We start from the raw sequence: 24,516 nt of genomic DNA, 5'->3' as shown, positions 1-24,516 counted from the left end.
CCACAGAGAGCTAAGAACCTGAGAGAGAACATGAGGAACCACAGAGAGCTAAGAACCTGAGAGAGAACATGAGGAACCACAGAGAGCTAAGAACCTGAGAGAGAACATGAGGAACCACAGAGCTAAGAACCTGAGAGAGAACATGAGGAACCACAGAGAGCTAAGAACCTGAGAGAGAACATGAGGAACCACAGAGAGCTAAGAACCTGAGAGAGAACATGAGGAACCACAGACGGCTTAAAACCTGGGAGAGAACAGGAGGAACCACATAGGGATGTTGATCGGGTTTCCCACTATCAGTAGCAGTATAGTCAACTCCAGCAGCACCTGGGAGAGACAGGAATTGGGGCGAGAGGATTTAGGAGAAAAGAAGATCAACAGCTACCTCTCCCTGAGAAGTACCGCTACCACTGATCACATTAAATGTACATACTGTAAGCTACAGCAGCTACAGTGGGGAGAACAAGTATTTGATACACTGCCGATTTTGCAGGTTTTCCTACTTACAAAGCATGTAGAGGTCTGTAATTTCTATCATAGGTACACTTCAACTGTGAGAGACGGAATCTAAAAAAAAAATCCAGAAAATCACATTGTATGATTTTTAAGTAATTCATTTGCATTTTATTGCATCACATAAGTATTTGATACATCAGAAAAGCAGAACTTAAGAAAAGAAAAGCAGAACTTTCAATAATGAACGTGGTTTAGGATTGTGTACACTATGGCCATGTGTCTTGACCCACCACTAAATCCTGTCTCGAAGGCCTTTACATTTTTTTATATAAAATATGTAATTAAACTAACTGTTAAATCCACGATACAGCAAATTTGAACCTGTGTGACTCATGGCTGTCACAACGTGTTCACATGTTATCCTACTGCGGCTCTCATGAAGGAGAAATGGCCCACACATACAGCCTCCTAGTCTGTGGTTGCTGGGCACACATTTAAAAAGGTCAACGAGGGTTAAATGTTGATTACAAAGTGTGGCGTGACCTTGTCCATCTTCCCAGTGGCACAGTTTATAAATTACACTCTCTGTCCGCTTTGTAATTGAATCCAGATTGGTTGTGTTGTATAAATGATGATATACAGTATCCTTGGTGCTCTATAGATGGCACCGAGGGAGCGCGTCCCGGATTGTGAACTGGTTCTTGTGGGTAGGGCAGGATGATTTAACCACTCAAGTTTAACTGGCCCCATAAAAATCCATCTCAGAGCAAAACCAATTTAAAGCAGAGACCCAGAAGAAATGAAAAATATACTATTCACAATGTTGATGGTTGCTTTGCTGTGATGCCTCTCAGATGAACATTCCAATTGCCTCTGAGATCACTGTGCTGCCTGTCTGTGGACACATTACTTTGAAATAAACATTAATTACAGGGATATTACACACACAGCTGTCTAAGACAGTTGAGCCGCATTGTGCCATGGATTATGGTTTACAAAAAACATAAATACACACACACACGCACACATACGCGTGCACACACACACACACACACACTCTCCCACACACGCACGCACGCACACACTGACACACACTAAACCCCCTCTCGCTTACACACTGCCACACGAAACAGTGACAGTAATTGGAATTCTTCAAAGTAAAAGGGTATCCACGGTTTCAGTTTCTTGTCAAGCGGAGTTATATTTAGAAAGACGTTTCTGCCACTGTGTTTGCTCATGTTAAGATTTAAAGCCCAAGAGGACAAGACAAAACTTCAAAGGAAATAACATGTACACGGGTAATGACATTTACTCTTCGTATTCCCCATGTCAGGAAGAAGTATGTGAGTTGACATCATGAACACAAAACAGCTTGCTGACAGGCTGGAGGTGCACCAATAGCCCTTAATGCCGCTGCAATCACTATGTGCTAATATATCCATTTATTTTTGTACCAACACCTGCTCATTGTCCTCGCCACTTTTCTGCCAGTTTCATGGTGACCTCAGAGGACTTGACTGCCGTGAAGAAACAAACAGAGACATCAGGAAGTAGAAAAAGCCCAGCTGGCAGACTGTCTTGTCTGTTTGGACAGAGAGATAGCGAGGAGGCTGAGAAGAGACCGGGGGAGGCTGTGGAGAGGCAGGGAAGGAGGGCTCCTCCACATGCTTAAGGGTCTCAGAGAGAGGGATGGAGGGGTATGCAAGCTACTGTCAGGATCCCCTGGGAGGGCCTGGGGCCAAGAGAGGGGACACACACCTTGGATGAAGAAATGGGGTATTTGTGGTCAACAGCCTTCCCAAGCCTCTGGTCATGTACTGTACATACTATAGCCTACTACAGACATCAACCATGTGTCTGTCCCCCGATACGTCATGTCTCTAGGTCTCCTCAATGTCAGAGATTCACAACCGTGGTGATGAAGGTCGTGACCCACGATGAAAATATTGTGGAACAAACAACCAGGTTTCCATCCAACCTTTTTATGCGAGGGTCGGACAAAACAAAACACGCCAGACAAGGTGGGATCTTTTTGTGTCTGTTAAAATGTATTATGCAAGAAATGGAGGTGGAAATGCCTTTATGCTCAAATATTGATATAGTAAGTCAACTAGGAGGATGATATGTTGCGTGGTCCTCCCACTACGACTCTGGAAAGCATGCAGTTTATTAAACTACAGATTATATAAATTATGATGAACTTCACCGGATGGTGAAAGTGCACAGTGACGAGCTTGATGCTCCTTTCCAATAAATATTGAGGGTCTTATTCTGGTGACATGATCATCAATGCTTGGCTGCCATTTTGACAAATAAAAATAATCTGTCTCTTTGTCCATAATAATCTCATCATGAAGTAGTCTATACCTGCACTTTATCTGTGACCTGTTGGCTAAAGTGCGCGTGCCAAGACCAAAGAGGGCACATTTGCTATATAACGCAATAATTTTTTGTGGAAAAACCATCGGTAGAGTTGAAAATGCATGGACACCTTTTTCAACTGTGTTTGTGAATCAGTACATGGGAATTTCACCGCAAAAGTTATTTTTATGTGCACTACGTCATCATGCACATCGTTTTATACGCAACAAGTCAATTTGATGGAAACATCTCTGGTAGAAAAATGTGCATATTGTTTTTATGCAGACTTTAGAGTATTCACACTACCATCTGTCGCCAATTGGATGGAAATCTAGCTACTAACCAGGTTTCCATCCAACATTTTTACGCGAGTAAAGTACATGTTGGATAAAAACAATTCAAGACAGACCTGATGGAAACAGAAAACTTTGCAAATTTCGACAAAACAAAGCACACTAGACAAGGTGGGATCTTTTTGTGTCCGTAAAATTAATTATGCGAGAAATGCCTGTATGCGCAAATATTGATATAACAACAATCTTATCGAAGTAAAGTTGAAGTCACGCGATGACATGGTGTGTTGTCCTTCCACTACGACTCGGGAAACCAGGCAGTTTATTAAGCTACAGATGAAATAAATGATGATGAACTTCACAGGGTGGTGAAAGTACACAATGATCTTGATGCTCCTTTCCAATAAATATCGATGGTCTGATGATTCTGGTGACATGATGATCGATGCTTGGCTGCCGTTTGACAAATAAAAATGATCTTGCTCTTGTCCATAATAATCTCATCATGTAGGCTAGGAACTGTTGACTAGAGTACAAGTGCCAAGACCAGAGCGGGCTTAACAACACATATTGTTAACAGACAGATTAATTCACTAAATCACAAATCCAGTGGGTCAGAAGTTTACATACACTAAGTTGACTGTGCCTTTAAACAGCTAGGAACATTCCAGAAAATGATTTCATGGCTATAGAAGCATCTGATAGGCTATTTGACATCAGTTGAGTCAATTGGAGGTGTACCTGTGGATGTATTTCAAGGCCTACCTTCAAACTCAGTGCCTCTTTGCTTGACATCATGGGAAAATCAAAAGAAATCAGCCAAGACTTCAGAAAATAAATTGTAGAACTCCACAAGTCTGGTTCATCCTTGGGAGCAATTTTCAAATGCCTGAAGGTACCACGTTCATCTGTACAAACAATAGTACGCAAGTATAAACACCATGGGACCACGCAGCCGTCATACCGCTCAGGAAGGCGACGCGTCTCCTAGAGATGAATGTGCTTGGGTGCGAAAAGTGCAAATCAATCCCAGAACAACAGCAAAGGACCTTGTGAAGATGCTGGAGGGAACAGGTACAAAAGTATCTATATCCACAGTAAAACGAGTCCAAAACAACATAACCTGAAAGGCTGCTCAGCAAGGAAGAAGCCACTGCTCCAAGACCGCCATAAAAAAGCCAGACTACGGTTTGCAACTGCGCATGGGGACAAAGATCGTACCTTTTGGAGCAATGTCCTCTGGTCTGATGAAACAAAATAGAACTGTTTGCCATAATGACCATCGTTATGTTTGGAGGAAAAAGGGGGAGGCTTGCAAGCCGAAGAACACCATCCCAACCGTGAAGCATGGGGGTGACAGCATCATGTTGTGGGGGTGCTTTGCTACAGGAGAGACTGGTGAACTTCACAAAATAGATGGCATCATGAGAAAGGAGAATTATGTGGATATATTGAAGCAACATCTCAAGACATCAGTCAGGAAGATAAAGCTTGGTCACAAATGGGTCTTCCAAATGGACAATGACCCCAAACATGCTTCCAAAGTTGTGGCAAAATGGCTTAAGGACAACAAAGTCAAGGTATTGGAGTGGCCATCACAAAGCCTTGACCTCAATCCTATAGAAAATTTGTGGGCAGAACTGAAAAAATGTGTGCGAGCAAGGAGCCCGACAAAGCTGACTCAGTTACACCAAAATGGGCCAAAATTCACCCAACCTAATGTGGGAAGCTTGTGGAAGGCTACCCGAAACATTTGACCCAAGTTAAACAATTTAAAGGCAATGTTACCAAATACTAATTGAGTGTATGTAAACTTCTGACCCACTGGGAATGTGATGAAAGAAATAAAAGCTGAAATAAATCATTCTCTCTACTATTATTCTGGCATTTCACATTCTTAAAATAAAGTGGTGATCCTAACTGACCTAAAACAGGGAATTTTTTACTTGGATTAAATGTCAGGAATTGTGAAAAATGTAGTTTTAAATGTATTTGTATTTGGCTAAGGTGTATGTAACCGTCCGACTTCAACTGTATATACAAAAGTATGTGAACACCCCTTGCAATTATTTCAGCCACACCATTGCTGACAGGTGTATAAAATCGAGCACACCGCCATGCAATCTCCATAGACAAACATTGTCAGTAGAATGGCCTTACTGAAGAGCCCTGTGACTTTCAACGTGGCACCGTCATAGGATGCCACCTTTCCAACAAGCCAGTTCGTCAAATGACTGCCCTGCTAGAGCTGCCCATGTCAACTGTAAGCACTGTTATTGTGAAGTACAAATACTAAGGAGCAACAACGACTCAGCCGCAAAGTGATAGGCCACACAAGCTCACAGAACAAGACCGCCGAGTGCTGAAGCGCGTAGCGCATAAAAATTCTCTGTCCACAGTTGCAACACACACTACCGAGTACCAAACTGCCTCTGAAAGCAACGTCAGCACAAGAACTGTTTGTCTGGGGCTTCATGAAATGGGTTTCCATGGCCGAACAGCCCCACACAAGGCTAAGATCACCATGTGCAATGCCAAGCATCAGCTGGAGTGGTGTAAAGCTCGGCGCCATTGGACTCTGGAGCAGTGGAAACGCGTTCTCTGTAGTGATGAATCACGCTTCACCATCTGGCAGTCCAAGGGACAAATCTGGGTTTGGCGGATGCCAGGAGAACGCTACCTGCCCGAATGCATAGTCCCAACTGTAAAGTTTGGTGGAGGAGGAATAATGGTCTAGGGCTGTTTTTCATGGTTCTGGCTAGGCCCCTTACATCCAGTGAAGGGAAATCTTAACGCTACAGCATACAATTACAGGCGATTTTGTGCTTCCAACTTTGTGGCAACAGTTTGGGTAAGGTCCCTTCCTGTTTCAGCATGACAGTGCCCCCGTGCACAAAGCGAGGTCCATACAGAAATGTTATTTTTTCAAGATCAGTGTGGAAGAAATTGACTGGCCTGCACAGAGCCCTGACCTCAACCCCATCGAACACCTTTGGGATGAATTGGAATACCGACTGCAAGCCAGGCCTAATCGCCCAACATCAGTGCCCGACCTCACTAATGCTCTTGTGGCTGAATGGAAGCAAGTCCCCGCAACAATGTTCCAACATCCAGTGGAAAGCCTTCCTAGAAGAATGGAGGCTGTTATGGCAGCAAAGGGGAGACCAACTCCATATTAATGCTCAGGATTTTGGAATGAGATGTTTGACGAGCAGGTATCCACATACTTTTGGTCATATAATGTATGTTTTGGTATTTCTATTCAAGAATCAAGGACACACATTTGGTTCTGTGTAAATGTGTGTGAGTTGTGTCTCTCTCTCTGTGTATGTGTGTGTGTGTATATATGTGTGTGTGTGTGCGTGCTCTTTTTACTTTTCACGCTTGCTATTGCCTTCTAATGGAGGTCAGCCCACCTAAACATAGCAGGGATCCATTTACTGTGTTTCATTATGCATTGGGATCCTGACATAGAGGAACATTGTTCTATAAATATAGATAGACTGAGCAGCGAGCGCAGGGCAGGGCAGGGTGGTGGACGAACATCGCAAAGGCACAAAATCCCTATCTCTATGTCTGTCTGAAAGCACTGACTTGTGGATTGATAGCTTTTCCCTGTATAAAACAAAAGGCAGTGTCCTTCATGGTGATATCAGTGCAGGCAGAGGTACGCTGCTGCGGTGTAGGGAGAGAGGGGGAGGAGAAGGATGCTAGGGAGAGAGCCATAGAGAGAGGGAGGGAGCGATAGAGAGAGGGAGAGTTTGAGGGAGGAGAGAGAGAGCGATCCAGAGAAGGAGGGAGCGATAGATAGGGAGAGAGAGGGGAAATGACCCCGGTTGCATAGCTTACACCTGAGTTGTTATAGTGCTGGGGAGGGACTGCTCACTGTCATGACGACAGACCGTGACATTTCCATGCCTGCTCGTCTACAGAGACAGAGGTACGGTCCACACCGTCTGCTCTCCTGGGAAGAGACCAAGGACTGCAGACCCATGTTTTTACCCTCAGAGTGCCTCCTGCTACAAGATAAACCTCTCTCCCACTCGCCACCCTGTCCTGGAGATAGCTACCTGGGGCCACACTAGCCCAGCCTGGTGTCACCGTCACACTGGGGCTCTGAAATCACCCACGGAGGACTAGAGCACTGCACGTACTCACACACACTCCTATCACCCAATATGAACATGTTGAAAAGGCATAAAGGATCTACAGCCGGTTTGTTTGTGTGTGTACGTGCGTTGCCCGCGGGGTGCCGTCTCTACCTGTTGGCAGACATGCTGGGAGAGTGATGGCATGGCATCCAGGTAGGTTGTCTGTCAGGTGCTCTAGCCTTGCAGACAGAGACAGCAATGAGGAGCAGTGTGTGTGTGTGTTTGTGTGTTCCTCTTCATTCGGCATGGCGTCAGACTGAATGAGGCACAGTGTGTGTGTGTGTGTGTGTGTGTGTTCCTCTTCATTCGGCATGGCGTCAGACTGAATGAGGACAGTGTGTGTGTGGCGTCAGACTGAATGAGGAGCAGTGTGTGTGTGTTCCTCTTCATTCGGCATGGCGTCAGACTGAATGAGGACAGTGTGTGTGTGTGTGTTCCTCTTCATTCGGCATGGCGTCAGACTGAATGAGGAGCAGTGTGTGTGTGTTCCTCTTCATTCGGCATGGCGTCAGACTGAATGAGGAGCAGTGTGTGTGTGGCGTCAGACTGAATGAGGAGCAGTGTGTGTTGTGTGTTTCCTCTTCATTCGGCATGGCGTCAGACTGAATGAGGAGCAGTGTGTGTGTGGCGTCAGACTGAATGAGGAGCAGTGTGTGTGTGGCGTCAGACTGAATGAGGAGCAGTGTGTGTGTGGCGTCAGACTGAATGAGGAGCAGTGTGTGTGTGGCGTCAGACTGAATGAGGAGCAGTGTGTGTGTGGCGTCAGACTGAATGAGGAGCAGTGTGTGTGTGGCGTCAGACTGAATGAGGAGCAGTGTGTGTGTGGCGTCAGACTGAATGAGGAGCAGTGTGTGTGTGGCGTCAGACTGAATGAGGACAGTAGAACAACAATGTGTGGTGTTCCTGTTCATCCTTCCCAGAGAGCAGCAGCACAATCATTCCCACTGTAAATGTGACTCTGGCTGATTGAATGACTGATGTTGATCTATTTATGAATATGAAAAGCAGTTCCCCTCTTGAATAATTCATGTCCTTGTTTTGTGTTTTTTTCTCTCCCTTACCTAGTTCTTGTGAGTTGCTGTTTTGTGTGAGGATGAGGAATCCTCGTCAGAAGTGCTGATTCGCAATTTGCCTGAGGATGCGGCCCCATGTCACATTAGCCACAAGCAGCACACACTGCCTGCATCAATTTGACCACCGGCCACTGGATACTCTAACCCGTCCTAGGGGTGTCACTACTGTACTAAGGGGACAGTGAACAGTTGGCTTGACTGTGTGTGTGTGTGTGTGTGTGTGTGTGTGTGTGTGTGTGTGTGTGTGTGTGTGTGTGTGTGTGTGTGTGTGTGTGTGTGTGTGTGTGTGTGTGTGTGTGTGTTTATGTCTGTTGGTGTGTGCAGTGGCGGGAATCCATTAACCCTTAGGCCTCTTCTGTCAGGCAGTTGATGAGTGAAAATGAAGCAGGATAGTCTATTAGAAGGACAACACAGCCATACATTTTCAAGACACCACGCACGCACGCAGGCGCACACACACACACACACACACACACAGACACACACACACACACACACACATTGCATAGCCGTTGTGCAAGACAGTTCTCCATTGGGCCAGTTGGCACACTATGAGACAATAACAGGAGGAAATTGAAGTGTCCAGGAGAGAATCGTGTTAAAAGGGTTAATCCTATTTTTGTTGACACCCCGCTCCGATGAACTGCAATGACGGCACTGACTTTGCTAAGCACAGCCGGCGGTCACTGACACTGGGGCTACGCAGTCGAAGGTGGCTATTTTTAGGTGAGACTGACCGTTTTATCAGTCCTGAGCACTGCCGCTATCGTAAGAAGAATTCACCGGAGAGAAAGCACCAAATCTCCCCAACCTTGGGGTGAGAAAAAACAGATGATTTACTAAACACCAACATGAGAAAGGGGGAATCTAATGAATGGAACAACCCTTTCCTAATACTGCAAAATATATGAATAATACCATTAATAAGATTACAATAGCCAGGTGATGATGGACCACAGAAAGATTTTCATCCAGCTAAAGAAAAAACTGTTCTGTAAGAGTCTCCCAGCTGCACCTAAACTCCAGTGCAGAGACAGGTTTGACCTCTGATGCTGAAGCTGGTAGAGATCTATACTGTCTAAGGTCTTGTCTATATTCAAGTCAGAGTTAAGAGAGCACATATTCTGGGATTCGACAGCTAAGAAGAGTCCAATCCTTTTGCATATAGACTGAGAATGCATACTGGTAACTGTCAAGCGCATAATGACCTCCACTGTGACCAGTGACTGGAAAACACATGCAATGTACCGCTTATTCATGAAATATGAACCACTTCCAAAGACAAATACTAATCAAATCAAATTGTATTTGTCACATGCGCCGAATACAACAGGTAGACCTTACAGTGAAATGCTTACTTACAAGCCATTAGCAACATTATGCAGTTTTAAGAAAATACCTTTAAAAAAGTAAGAGATAAGAAAAACAAATAATTAAAGAGCATTATACAGGGGGTACCGGTACAGAGTCAATGTCAATGTCAATGTGCAGGAGCACCGGTGTCGAGGTAATTTAGGTAATATGTACATGTAGGGAAGATAATAACAGAGAGTAGCAGCAGCTTTCTGGGGGGAGGGGGAGGGGGAAATGCAAATAGTCCGGGTAGCAATTTGATTAGCTGTTCAGGAGTCTTATGGCTTGGGGGTAGAAGCTATTTAGGAGCCTCTTGGACCTAGACTTGACGCTCCCGTACCGCTTGCGTGCGGTAGCAGAGAGAACAGTCTATGACTAGGGTGGCTGGAGTCTGACAATTTTTAGGGCCTTCCTCTGACACCGCCTGGTATAGAGGTCCTGGATGGCTGGAAGCTTGGCTATCGGTGATGTACTGGGCTGTACGCACTACCCTCTGTAGTGCCTTGTGGTCGGAGGCCGAGCAGTTGCCATACCAGGCAGTGATGCAACCCGTCAGGATGCTCTCGATGGTGCAGCTGTAAAACCTTTTGAGAATCTGAGGACCCATTCCAAATCTTTTCAGTCTCCTAAAGGGGAATAGGTTTTGTCGTGCCCTCTTCACGACTGTCTTGGTGTGTTTGGACCATTCTAGTTTGTTGTTGATGTGGACACCAAGGAACTTGGGGCTCTAAATCTGCTCCACTATAGCCCTGTCTATAAGAATGGGAGCGTGCTCGGTCCTCCTTTTCCTGTAGTACACAATCATCTCCTTTGTAGTGATCACGTTGAGGGAGAGGTTGTTGTCCTTGCACACATGGTCAGATCTCTGACCTCCTCCCTATAGGCTGTCTCATCATTGTCGGTGATCAGGCCTACCACTGTTGTGTCATCAGCAAACTTAATGATTGTGTTGGAGTCGTGCCTGGCTGTGCAGTCATGAGTGAACAGGGAGTACAGGAGGGGGCTGAGCACGCACCCCTGAGGGGCCCCCGTGTTGAGGATCAGCGTGGCGGATGTGTTGTTACCTTCCCTTACCATCTGGGGGTGGCCCATCAGGACGTCCAGGATCCAGTTGCAGAGAGAGGTGTTTAGTCCCAGGGTCCTTAGTTTAGTGATGAGCTTTGAGGGCATTATGGTGTTGAATGCTGAGCTGTAGTCAATGAATAGCATTCTCACATAGGTGTTCCTTTTGTCCAGGTGTGAAAGGGCAGTGTGGAGTGCAATAGAGATCGCATCATCTGTTGGTGCGGTATGCAAATTGGAGTAGGTCTAGGGTTTCTGGGATAATGGTGTTGATGTGAGCCATGACCAGCAATTCAAAGCAGTTCATGGATATAGACGTGAGTGCTACAGGTCGGTAGTCATTTAGGCAGGTTACTTTAGTGTTCTTGGGCACAGGGACTATGGTGGCCTGCTTGAAACATGTTGGTATTACAGACTCAGACAGGGAGAGGTTGAAAATGTCAGTGAAGACACTTGCCAGTTGGTCAGCGCATGCTCGGAGTACACGTCCTGGTAATCCGTCTGGCCCTGCGGCCTTGTGAATGTTTATCTGTTTAAAGGTCTTACTCACATCGGCTGCGGAGAGCGTGATCACACAGTCGTCCGGAACAGCTGATGCTCTCGTGCATGTTTCAGTGTTACTTGCCTCGAAGCGATTATAGAAGTTATTTAGCTTGTCTGGTAGGCTCGTGTCACTGGGCAGCTCTCAGCTGTGCTTCTCTTTGTAGTCTTTAATAGTTTGCAAGCTCTGCCACATCCAACGAGCATCGGAGCCGGTGTAGTACGATTGGATCTTAGTCCTGTATTGATGCTTTGCCTGTTTGATGGTGTGTCGGAGGGCATAGAGGGATTTCTTATAAGCTTCCGGATTAGAGTCCCGCTCCTTGAAAGCGGCAGCTCAACCCTTTAGCTCAGTGCGAATGTTGCCTGTAATCCATGGCTTCTGGTTGGGGTATGTACGTACAGTCACTGTGGGGATGACGTCCTCGATGCACTTATTGATGAAGCCAGTGACTGATGTGGTGTACTCCTCAATGCCATCGGAAGAATCCCGGAACATATTCCAGTCTGTGCTAGCAAAGCAGTCCTGTAGTTTAGCATTGGCTTCATCTGACCACTTTTTATAGACCGAGTCACTGGTGCGTCCTGCTTTAATTTTTGCTTGTAAGCAGGAATCAGGAGGAAAGAATTATGGTCAGATTTGCCAAATGGAGGGCGAGGGAGAGCTTTGTACGTGTCTCTGTGTGTGCAGTAAAGGTGGTCTAGAATTGTCTTTCTTCTGGTTGCACAGTTAACATGCTGATTTAAGTTTCCCTGCATTAAAATCCCCGGCCACTAGGAGCGCCGCCTCTGGATGAGTGTTTTCCTGTTTGCTAACAGCGGTATCCAGCTCATTGAGCGCAGTTTTAGTGCCAGCATCGGTCTGTGGTGTTGTGTAGACAGCTATGAAAAATACAGATAAAAACTCTCTAGGTAGATAGTGTGGTCTACAGCTTATCATGAGATACTCTGCCTCAGGCGAGCAAAACCTTGAGACTTCCTTAGATATCGTGCACCAGCTGTTGTTCACATATATGCATAGGCCTCCGCCCCGGGTCTTACCAGAGGCTGCTGTTCTGTCCTGCCGATGGAGTGTATAACCCGCCAGCTGTATGTTCTTAATGTCATCGTTCAGCCAAGACTCTGTGAAATAAGATATTACAGTTTTTAATGTCCCGTTGGTAAGATATACGTGATTTCAGCTCATCCCATTTATTTTCCAGTGATTGATCGTTAGCTAGCAGGACGGAAGGCAAGGGCAGATTAGCCACTCGTCGCCTGATCCTCGCAAGGCACCCTGATCTTTTTCCACAAAATCTCTGTTTCCTTCTCCAGCGAATAACGGGGATCTGGGCCTGGTCGGGTGTCTGTAGTAGTATATCCCTCCCGTCCGACTCATTGAAGAAGAACTCTTCGTCCAGTTTGAGGTGAGCAATCGCAGTTCTGATGTCCAGAAGCTCTTTTCGGTCATAAGAGACGGTAGCAGCAACATTATGCACAAAACAAGTTACAAACAACACGAAAAAACTAACAAAATAGCATGGTTGGTTAAGAGCCGATAAGACGGCAGCCCTCCCCTCCGGCTCCATCCTTCTCTAAGACCCTATAATTAAACAAAGCCACACAACAAAGCTAGAGCGCAAGCAATAAGTCCATCTAAAATATGTATCAGTTTTGGATGCTCAATCTTTCTCTTATGAATATCAACAACCTAATCAACGTAGCCACTGCAGAATAAACAGCAGTACAAGGGAGACCGAACGTTTGAAGGAGTCGAAGAGGACATTCTCCACCGCCCAGCACCCCGGTAGCATATGACAATTTTTTTCTATTAAAAGGTGCTGCTGGCTGGCGCCACCAGTAGAGAGAGGCACAGTGTTCCTGTCCTTGTCCCTGGTCGCAGTGCACAGAGTCCTTCACACACAACAGAGTCCATGCCCAGAGCAGAGCCGAGTAGCGGACGGCCCGTTATTTACCTGCTCGGGGGAATAAAAGACTCTACAAGGATACTCCGCAAGCAGCGCAGTCAGCAACTCACTGTGCCCTCCACAAAAACAAAAGGACCACCGTGCACAGTCCATAGGCCTACCAGAGGAGAACAGTCCATAGGCCTAACAGAGGAGAAACCAGTCCATAGGCCTACCAGAGGAGAACACAGTCCATAGGCCTAACAGAGGAGAACACAGTCCATAGGCCTACCAGAGGAGAACACAGTCCATAGGCCTACCAGAGGAGAACACAGTCCATAGGCCTACCAGAGGAGAAAACAGTCCATAGGCCTACCAGAAGGGGAACACAGTCCAAAGGCCTACCAGAGGAAAACACAGTCCATAGGCCTACCAGAGGAGAACACAGTCCATAGGCCTACCAGAGGAGAACACAGTCCATAGGCCTACCAGAGGAGAACACAGTCCATATGCCTACCAGAGGAGAACACAGTCCATAGGACTACCAGAGGAGAACACAGTCCATAGGCCTAACAGAAGAGAACACAGTCCATAGGCCTACCAGAGGAGAAACCAGTCCATAGGCCTACCAGAGGAGAACACAGTCCATAGGCCTAACAGAGGATAACACAGTCCATAGGCCTACCAGAGGAGAACACAGTCCATAGGCCTACCAGAGGAGAACACAGTCCATAGGCCTACCAGAGGAAAACACAGTCCATAGCCCTACCAGAGGAGAACACAGTCCATAGGCCTAACATAGGAGAACACAGTCCATATGCCTACCAGAGGAGAACACAGTCCATAGCCCTACCAGAGGAGAACACAGTCCATAGGCCTACCAGAGGAGAACACAGTCCATAGCCCTACCAGAGGAGAACACAGTCCATAGGCCTAACAGAGGAGAACACAGTCCATAGGCCTACCAGAGGAGAACACAGTCCATAGCCCTACCAGAGGAGAACACAGTCCATAGGCCTACCAGAGGAGAACACAGTCCATAGCCCTACCAGAGGAGAACACAGTCCATAGGCCTAGCAGAGGAGAACACAGGGCATAGACACAGTCTGAAATTACATTCGATTCTATATAAATAGTGTACTACCTTCAACCAGGGCCTATAGAATAGTGTGCCATTTGAGATGCACCCACAGACTGCTCTCCAGCCTGCTCTCATCCCCTTGACTACATACAGCTGGATCTCCATTCTCTACTTCCTGCCTACTTGCCATTTTGCCCCCTAATTGCATCCATCTTTATTATCAAGATCCATTGTTATTTACAGTATTAACTGTATCTCCCAAGAGGACTTGTTGGATGTCATGTCTTGGGTTCTTCTATCAGTCAACCACTGAGTGTTGATGTGGGAGCGTGAACAGCGCACAGTGCTGGGTGCCTCCTATACACACATCACCCTGTTTCCCAGGAGAGAGTGAACAGCTGTCTCCTAAACCAGATGAAGAGCTAACCTAATGTACTACCGTAGCTGCCATTATATTAGCAGGCAGTCACATTTTAGGTCACACTGTCACCTTGCTGCTCACTTCCCCGGCCCCCAATCTCAACCCCCAGTCCCATGTAGCCCCAGCCCCACTTCCAGGCACCAGCCTTATACCCCAGCCTTGGCACCAGAGCCCCCCTCACTACTCAGCCCTAGCCTAGCTCAAGTCCCAGCCCTCCCTCCTATCACCAGCCCCCTCACTCCCCTAGCCCCGACCCTGTCAATTATCTTTCCCAACCAGGTGATGTAATCAGCAAATGGAGCCGCAGAAATGAAAGCCTTTTCTATCCATCTCAGAGATGTTGATCCACGGTCAGAGTGAGAGCGATAGAAAGGGTGAGAGAAAATGTGGAACACGGAGAGAGAGAGGGAACCGAGAGTGAAAACAAGATGGTGCGAAACAAATGAGTGGGAGAGAAAGGTTGAGGAGAGAATGAGGGAGGAATAATTCATCTCCTTATATTCTGCTCAGTGGATAAAGGAGCACATAATCTCTCTTCTTTTCATATACTGAGCCCTGTTGCTCGAAACTCCACAGAAATTGTAAGCACATTTTAGCACATTTTGTCCCACCCTCCCCCCAAAAAAGATATGGGTAAGAGGGAAAAATATAGCCAAAATTAATGCAGCTTAAAACCCAGCAGTTTATGGAAAACCCTTACTAAGAAGTCCCTTTAAGCATAAAATGAAATAAAAATGTGGGACGCAATGCAGAGTTGATCTGGTCTGCGTGAGAAGGCAAAAGCAGAGGCTTATCTGACTGTTAAACCAAATAGGAGTGGATTTATCTTGTTTATTTGTTATTTATGTCATTTCTTGAGTGTATGTGCTAAATAGTGCATATGCATTTGATTTAAATTTACATTTATTTCGCTGCCACCATCTTCCCTATTCAGTCTTCCCTGGCGGGTGCTAATAACAGCCTGGGAAAATAATCTAACTGATTTACAAATAACAGATGTCTTTGGAGACGAGGAAGACAAATGGGAGAGTCACACCAACACTGCATATCTCTTAATCCAGCAATCTTTCTCAGTCTTCTAGTCAGACGGCAAGAGTAGCGTGAGGGTGGGAGGAGGCGAAACACATTGCGGCTGGGGAACGGGGAAGTACTTCCTGTGAATCATGGCAACCACACAGACAGGGCTCTTTATTCTGCTAGACTCCACTCAGGCCCTCCATAAGTGGAGAGGTTGTTGCACTGAGTAGGAGCCCCACTGGTTCCCTATGGTTTAGTAGCACTCTTGCAGGCAGCACTGCTACTGCTGCCAACGGCCTGGTGAATAGAGGCCACGTCTGTTTCTCAAACATGACTGGTCTGAGAAAAGGCAAGATAACAAACATTTTGCAAGAGGGTTCTCCTATCAGTCAACCACTGATAGTGGACACTATCTATAGACACTCACTATCTATAGACACTCACTCTCTATAGACACTCACTATCTATAGACACGCACTATCTATAGACACTCACTATCTTCAGACACTCACTATCTATAGACACTCACTATCTATAGACACTCACTATCTTCAGACACTCACTATCTATAGACACTCACTATCTATAGACACGCACTATCTATAGACACTCACTATCTATAGACACGCACTATCTATAGACACTCACTATCTACAGACACTCACTATCTATAGACACTCACTATCTATAGACACGCACTATCTATAGACACTCACTATCTATAGACACTCACTATCTATAGACACGCACTATCTATAGACACTCACTATCTATAGACACGCACTATCTATAGACACGCACTATCTATAGACACTCACTATCTTCAGACACTCACTATCTTTAGACACTCACTATCTATAGACACTCACTATCTATAGACACTCACTATCTATAGACACTCACTATATATAGACACTCACTATCTTCAGACACTCACTATCTATAGACACTCACTATCTATAGACACTCACTATCTTCAGACACTCACTATCTATAGACACTCACTATCTATAGACACTCACTATCTATAGACACTCACTATCTATAGACACTCACTATCTTCAGACACTCACTATCTATAGACACTCACTATCTTCAGACACTCACTATCTATAGACACTCACTATCTATAGACACTCACTATCTATAGACACTCACTATCTATAGACACTCACTATCTATAGACACTCACTATCTATAGACACTCACTATCTATAGACACTCACTATCTTCAGACACTCACTCTCTACAGACACTCACTATCTATAGACACTCACTATCTATAGACACTCACTATCTATAGACACTCACTATCTATAGACACTCACTCTCTACAGACACTCACTATCTATAGACACTCACTATCTTCAGACACTCACTATCTTCAGACACTCACTATCTATAGACACTCACTATCTTCAGACACTCACTATCTTCAGACACTCACTATCTATAGACACTCACTATCTATAGACACTCACTATCTATAGACACTCACTATCTATAGACACTCACTATCTATATGTAACAGTATAACTTTACGTCGTCCCCTCGCCCCGACACGGGCGCGAACCAGGGACCCTCTGCACACATCAACAACAGTCACCCACGAAGCGTCGTTACCCATCGCTCCACAAAAGCCGCGGCCCTTGCAGAGCAAGGGGCAACACTACATATTGGTTTCAGAGCAAGTGACGTAACTGATTGAAATGCTACTAGCGCGTACCCGCTAACTAGCTAGCCATTTCACATCCGTTACACTCACCCCCTTTCAACCTCCTCCTTTTCCGCAGCAACCAGTGATCCGGGTCAACAGCATCAATGTAACAGTATAACTTTACGTCGTCCCCTCGCCCCGACACGGGCGCGAACCAGGGACCCTCTGCACACATCAACAACAGTCACCCACGAAGCGTCGTTACCCATCGCTCCACAAAAGCCGCGGCCCTTGCAGAGCAAGGGGCAACACTACATATTGGTTTCAGAGCAAGTGACGTAACTGATTGAAATGCTACTAGCGCGTACCCGCTAACTAGCTAGCCATTTCACATCCGTTACATATAGACACTCACTATCTTCAGACACTCACTATCTATAGACACTCACTATCTATAGACACTCACTATCTTCAGACACTCACTATATATAGACACTCACTCTCAATAGACAGTCACTCTCTATGGACAGTCACTCTTTATGGACACTATCTATAGACACACTTTCTACAGACACTCACTCTCTACAGACATTCACTATCTACAGACACTCACTATATATATAAACTCACTCTCTACAGACACTCACTATATATATATAAACTCACTCTCTGCAGACACTCACTATCTACAGACACTCACTATATATATAAACTCACTCTCTGCAGACACTCACTATCTACAGACACTCACTATATATATAAACTCACTCTCTACAGACACTCACTCTCTACAGACACTCACTATATATATAAACTCACTCTCTACAGACACTCACTCTCTACAGACACTCACTAACTACAGACACTCACTATATATATAAACTCACTCTCTACAGACACTCACTATCTACAGACACTCACTATATATATAAACTCACTCTCTACAGACACTCACTATATATATAAACTCACTCTCTACAGACACTCACTAACTACAGACACTCACTATATATATAAACTCACTCTCTGCAGACACTCACTATCTACAGACACTCACTCTCTACAGACACTCACTATATATATAAACTCACTCTCTACATACACTCACTCTCTACAGACACTCACTATATATATAAACTCGCTCTCTACAGACACTCACTCTCTACAGACACTCACTAACTACAGACACTCACTATATATATAAACTCACTCTCTACAGACACTCACTATATATAGAAACTCACTCTCTACAGACACTCACTATATATAGAAACTCACTCTCTACAGACACTCACTATATATAGAAACTCACTCTCTACAGACACTCACTATCTACAGACACTCACTATATATAGAAACTCACTCTCTACAGACACTCACTATATATAGAAACTCACTCTCTACAGACACTCACTATCTACAGACACTCACTATATATAGAAACTCACTCTCTACAGACACTCACTATATATAGAAACTCACTAACTACAGACACTCACTCTCTACAGACACTCACTATATATAGAAACTCACTAACTACAGACACTCACTATATATATAAACTCACTCTCTACAGACACTCACTATATATAGAAACTCACTCTCTACAGACACTCACTATCTACAGACACTCACTATATATAGAAACTCACTCTCTACAGACACTCACGCTCTACAGACACTCACTATATATATAAACTCACTCTCTACAGACACTCACTCTCTACAGACACTCACTATATATAGAAACTCACTATCTACAGACACTCACTATATATAGAAACTCACTCTCTACAGACACTCACTATCTACAGACACTCACTATATATAGAAACTCACTCTCTACAGACACTCACTATATATAGAAACTCACTCTCTACAGACATTCACTATCTACAGACACTCACTATATATAGAAACTCACTATCTACAGACACTCACTATATATAGAAACTCACTCTCTACAGACACTCACTATATAGAAACTCAATCTCTACAGACACTCACTATATATAGAAACTCACTCTCTACAGACACTCACTATATATAGAAACTCACTCTCTACAGACATTCACTCTCTACAGACACTCACTATATATAGAAACCCACTCTCTACAGACATTCACTATCTACAGACACTCACTATATATAGAAACTCACTCTCTACAGACATTCACTCTCTACAGACACTCACTATATATAGAAACCCACTCTCTACAGACATTCACTATTTACAGACACTCACTATATATAGAAACTCACTCTCTACAGACATTCACTATCTACAGACACTCACTATATATAGAAACCCACTCTCTACAGACACTCACTCTCTACAGACACTCACTCTCTACAGACACTCATTAACTACACTGAGTGTACAAAAGATTAGGAACACCTTCCTAATATTGAGTTGCAACTCGGGGCATGGACTCTACAAGGTGTCGAAAGTTTTCCACAGGGATGCTGGCTTATGTTAACTCCAATGCTTCCCACATTTGTGTCAAGTTGGCTGGATGTCCTTTGGGTGGTGGATCATTCTTGATTCACACAGGAAACTGTTGAGTGTGAAAATCCCAGCAGCATTGCAGTTCTTGACACACTCAAACCAGTGTGCTTGGAATCTACTACCATACCTTGTTCAAAGGTACCTAAATCTTTTGTCTTGCCCATTCGCCCTCTGAATGGCACACATACACAATCTATCAAGTGTCTCAAGGCTTAACAATCCTTTGTTAACCTGTCTCCTCCCCTTCATCGACACTGATTGAAGTGGGTTTAACAAGTGACATCAATAAGGGATCATAGCTTTCACCTGGATTCATCTGGTCAGTCTATGTCATGGAAAGAGCAGGTGTTCCTAATGTTTTGTACTCTCAGTGTATAGACACTCACTCTCTACAGACACTCACTATTAATAGCTCGCTTATGGTAGATGATTAAAACAAATATAGGACTCAAAATATTGTCTCTCTTTTATGCATGCTCCTCTTTAGCAGGAGAGAGAGAGAGAAAGTGTGTGTGTGGGTACGTGTAGAATGGGGCACTGCCGGAGAGAGACATCCACACCAGTGACGTGCAGTCAGGGTAGGCCCTGTCCTGTTATAATCTAATAAAAAAAACTGTTTTCTAAATAAATTTAAAAAATGTATTATATACAAAATTGCCATTATCTTTTGTTATGTAATGTTTTTTCTCAATGAGTTTGGTAATTTTTTATGCTCAAAATCCCCAAATGTGATAAAACTGCATCAAATGCTCTTGTCGACCTGTGCCTACCTTCCCATCCATTCAAATTGTTGACACGCCGCCATTCCTGACTGCAGTCACTGTTGATGGACAGGGTAGGTATAGGCCTGGCTGCTTACACTAGCTCCATTCGTTGCATTGAGCGGATTTCATATTTAGCGTTTTGCCTTTAAGGTTTAAACAAGCTGTGTGAGAAAAGCACTACTTATTTGGGCGTGTCTACATAATTTGGCACTCATCTCGTGAACTGAGTAAGGAAGCTAGATAGCGCGTAAAAACAACCTGACAAAATGGACACTATACAGCGTCTTTTGAGGAACCTGAGTAACACAGCGGTCTAATGCACTGCATCACAGTGCTAGAGGCGTCACTACAGACTCGGGTTCGATCATGGGCTGTATCACAATCGGCCGTGATCGGGAGTCCCATAGGGTGGCACACAATTGGCCCAGCATTGTCCGGGTTAGGGGAGAGTTTGGCCGGGGTAGGCCGTCATTGTAAATAAGAATTTGTTCTTAACTGGCATGCCCAGTTACATAGAGGTTAAATAAATAAAAAAACAGCTGGCTTCCTGACCTTCATCAGAAGAAGGGACAGAAAATCATCAGATTGTTTAAACAGGAGTGGTATGAACAAAAAGACTCTCTGAAACTCACTATACCTTTGATGATACAGTGGTAGCAATACATGCTTATAACATCTACAGAAAAGACAGAAATGCCAATGGTGGAAGTGTTGCTGTTTATATTTAGAACCACATTCCTGTAAAGCTTAGAGGTTCATCTGCCTCCCCTAAAGCCCATTCTGGTGGGAAGCTGCTATAGACCACCAAGTGCTAACAGTCCATATCTGGATAACATGTGTGAAATGCTTGATAATGTATGTCATATCAACAGAGAGGTATATTTTCTGGGTGATTTAAATAATGACTGGCTTTCATCAAGCTGCCCACTCAAGAAAAAGCTTCAAACTGTAACCAGTGCCTGCAACCTGGTTCAGGTTATAAGTCAACCTACCAGGGTAGTTACAAACAGCACAGGAATTAAATCCTCGACATACTGTATATTGATCACATCTTTACTAATGCTGCAGAAATTAGCTTGAAAGCAGTATCCAGATCCATCAGATGTAGTGATCACGATATAATAGCCATATCTAGGAAAACCAAAGTTCCAAAGGCTGGGCCTTATATAGTGTATAAGAGGTCATACAATAAGTTTTGTAGTGATTCCTATGTTGTTGATGTAAGTAATATTTGTTGGTCCGTGGTGTGTAATGAGGAGCAACCAGATGCTGCACCTGACACATTTATGAAATTGCTTATTCCTGTTACTAATAAGCACACACCCATTTAAGAAAATGACGTAAAAACTGTTAAATCCCCGTGGATTGATGAGGAATTTAAAAAATTGTATGGTTGAGAGAGATGAGGCAAAAGGAATGGCAAATAAGTCTGGCTGCACAACCAATTGGCGAACGTCCTGCAAATTGAGAAATCATGTGACTAAACTAGACTATGAAACAAAGATAAATTATATAGAGCAACAGACGCTGACACTACACATCCAAGTATAACTGATCAAATTATGAAAGACAAGCATTGTAATTTTGAATTCCGTAAAGTGAGTGTGGAAGAGGTGAAAAAATGATTGTTGTTTATCAACAATGTCAAGACACCCGGGGTCTGACAACATGGATGGAAAATTATTGCCACTCCTATTTTCAAAAGTCATTCTGTCGAAATGTGGAAGCTATACCGTCCACTAGGGGTAACGTGAGAGCCTATTACCTTCTAATAGGCTTGCGGCTTGCTAGGGCGTTTTGGATGGGGATGGTGGTTGGCCGTTTAAGCCGCAGATTCCGGCTCTGAGGGCCATGTGTACAATCTCAGTGCTTGGCACTAGTTTTAATTTTTTTTAGTTTTAAGCCTTTCCCAAACCTTAACCCTTAACCACTCAAAATTAATGACTAAACTTAAAGGGATACTTTGGGATTTTGGCATGCTAGCAGATACCAATAAACTTCCAGTCATTGCACTTAGGCTACTTAGCTTTGGCTCGCAAAACTACCTCAAACTTCCTTCATACTGGACACAGAGACATAAAAATGGTATCCACGAGTTCATCTGACGAGTTCATCTAACTCATTGCCTAAATCCCGAAGTATCCCCTGGTTTCAGAGCTGGTCATGGGTGCACCTCAGCCACGCTCAAGGTCCTAAACAATATCATAACCGCCATCGATAAGAGACATTACTGTGCAGCCGTATTCATCGACCTGGCTAAGGCTTTCGACTCTGTCAATCACAACATTCTTATTGGCAGACTCAACAGCCTTGGTTTCTCAAATGATTGCCTCGCTTGGTTCACCAACTACTTCTCCGATAGAGTTCAGTATGTCAAATCAGAGGGCCTGTTGTCCAGACCTCTGGCAGTCTCTATGGGGGTGCCACAGGGTTCAATTCTCGGGCCGACTCTCTTCTCTGTATACATCAATGATGTCACTCTTGCTGCTAGTGATTCTTTGATCCACCTCTACGTAGACGACACCATTCTGTATACCTCTGGCTCTTCGTTGGACACTGTGTTATCTAACCTCCAGATGAGCTTCAATGCCATACAACTCTCCTTCCGTGGCCTCCAACTGCTCTTAAATGCAAGTAAAACTAATTGCATGCTCTTCAACCGATCGCTGCCCGCACCTGCCCGCCCGTCCAGCATCACTACTCTGGACGGTTCTGACTTAGAATATGTGGACAACTACAAATACCTAGGTGTCTGGTTAGACTGTAAACTCTCCTTCCAGACTCACATTAAACATCTCCAATCCAAAATTAAATCTAGAATCGGGTTCCTATTTCGCAACAAAGCATCCTTCACTCATGCTGCCAAACATACCCTCGTAAAACTGACCATCCTACCGATCCTCGACTTTGGCGATGTCATTTACAATATAGCCTCCAACACTCCACTCAACAAATTGGATGCAGTCTATCACAGTGCCATCCGTTTTGTCACCAAAGCCCCATATACTACCCACCACTGCGACCTGTATGATCTCGTTGGCTGGCCCTCGCTTCATACTTGTCGCCAAACCCACTGGCTCCAGGTCATCTACAAGTCTCTGCTAGGTAAAGCCCCGCCTTATCTCAGCTCACTGGTCACCATAGCAGCACCCACCCGTAGCACGCGCTCCAGTAGGTATATCTTTCTTCCTTTGGCCGCCTCTCCTTCCAGTTCTCTGCTGCCAATGACTGGAACGAACTGCAAAAATCTCTGAAGCTGGAGACTCTTACCTCCCTCACTAGCTTTAAGCACCAGCTGTCAGAGCAGCTCACAGATCACTGCACCTGTACATAGCTCATCTGTAAATAGCCCATCCAATCTACCTCATCCCCATACTGTATTTATCTTGCTCCTTTGCACCTCAGTATCTCAACTTGCACATTCATCTTCTGCACATCCTACCATTCCAGTGTTTAATTGCTATATTGTAATTACTTTGCCACAATGGCCTTACCTCTCTTATCCTACCTCATTTGCACATGCTGTATATAGATTTGTCTACTGTATTATTGATTGTATGTTTGTTTATTCCATGTGTAACTCTGTGTTGTTGTATGTGTTGAACTGCTTTGCTTTATCTTTGCCAGGTCGCAGTTGCAAATGAGAACTTGTTCTCAACTAGCCTACCTGGTTAAATAAAGGTGAAAAAAAAATAAAAAAAAGTTTAAACCTATCCCTAACCTTAACCATAACCATTCTGAGTTAATGCCTAACCTTAAGTTTTAGTTTCACTTTTGCGGAGTTTGACTGACAGCTAAGATACGGCACCACAAGACATAATTAAAACTTAAAGCCATGGCTTAATTCTGTAACTGCAGTTACGACCCCGCCTGCCGTTGTATTTGGAGATTT

General features: G+C 44.5%; 1 protein-coding gene across 1 annotated transcript in view; it reads right to left on the bottom strand.

Moving 5' to 3' along the window:
• Window positions 1–24,516, bottom strand: part of LOC139575999 (potassium/sodium hyperpolarization-activated cyclic nucleotide-gated channel 3-like) — a 92,510-nt gene that overhangs the window by 55,981 nt on the left and 12,013 nt on the right. The window lies entirely within an intron of this gene.

This window comes from Salvelinus alpinus, chromosome 5 (assembly GCF_045679555.1).
Source record: "Salvelinus alpinus chromosome 5, SLU_Salpinus.1, whole genome shotgun sequence".
NCBI classification, from domain to species: domain Eukaryota; kingdom Metazoa; phylum Chordata; class Actinopteri; order Salmoniformes; family Salmonidae; genus Salvelinus; species Salvelinus alpinus.
Note: the sequence above shows the minus strand (reverse complement) of the source record. Positions and strands in the feature narration are given on the sequence as shown.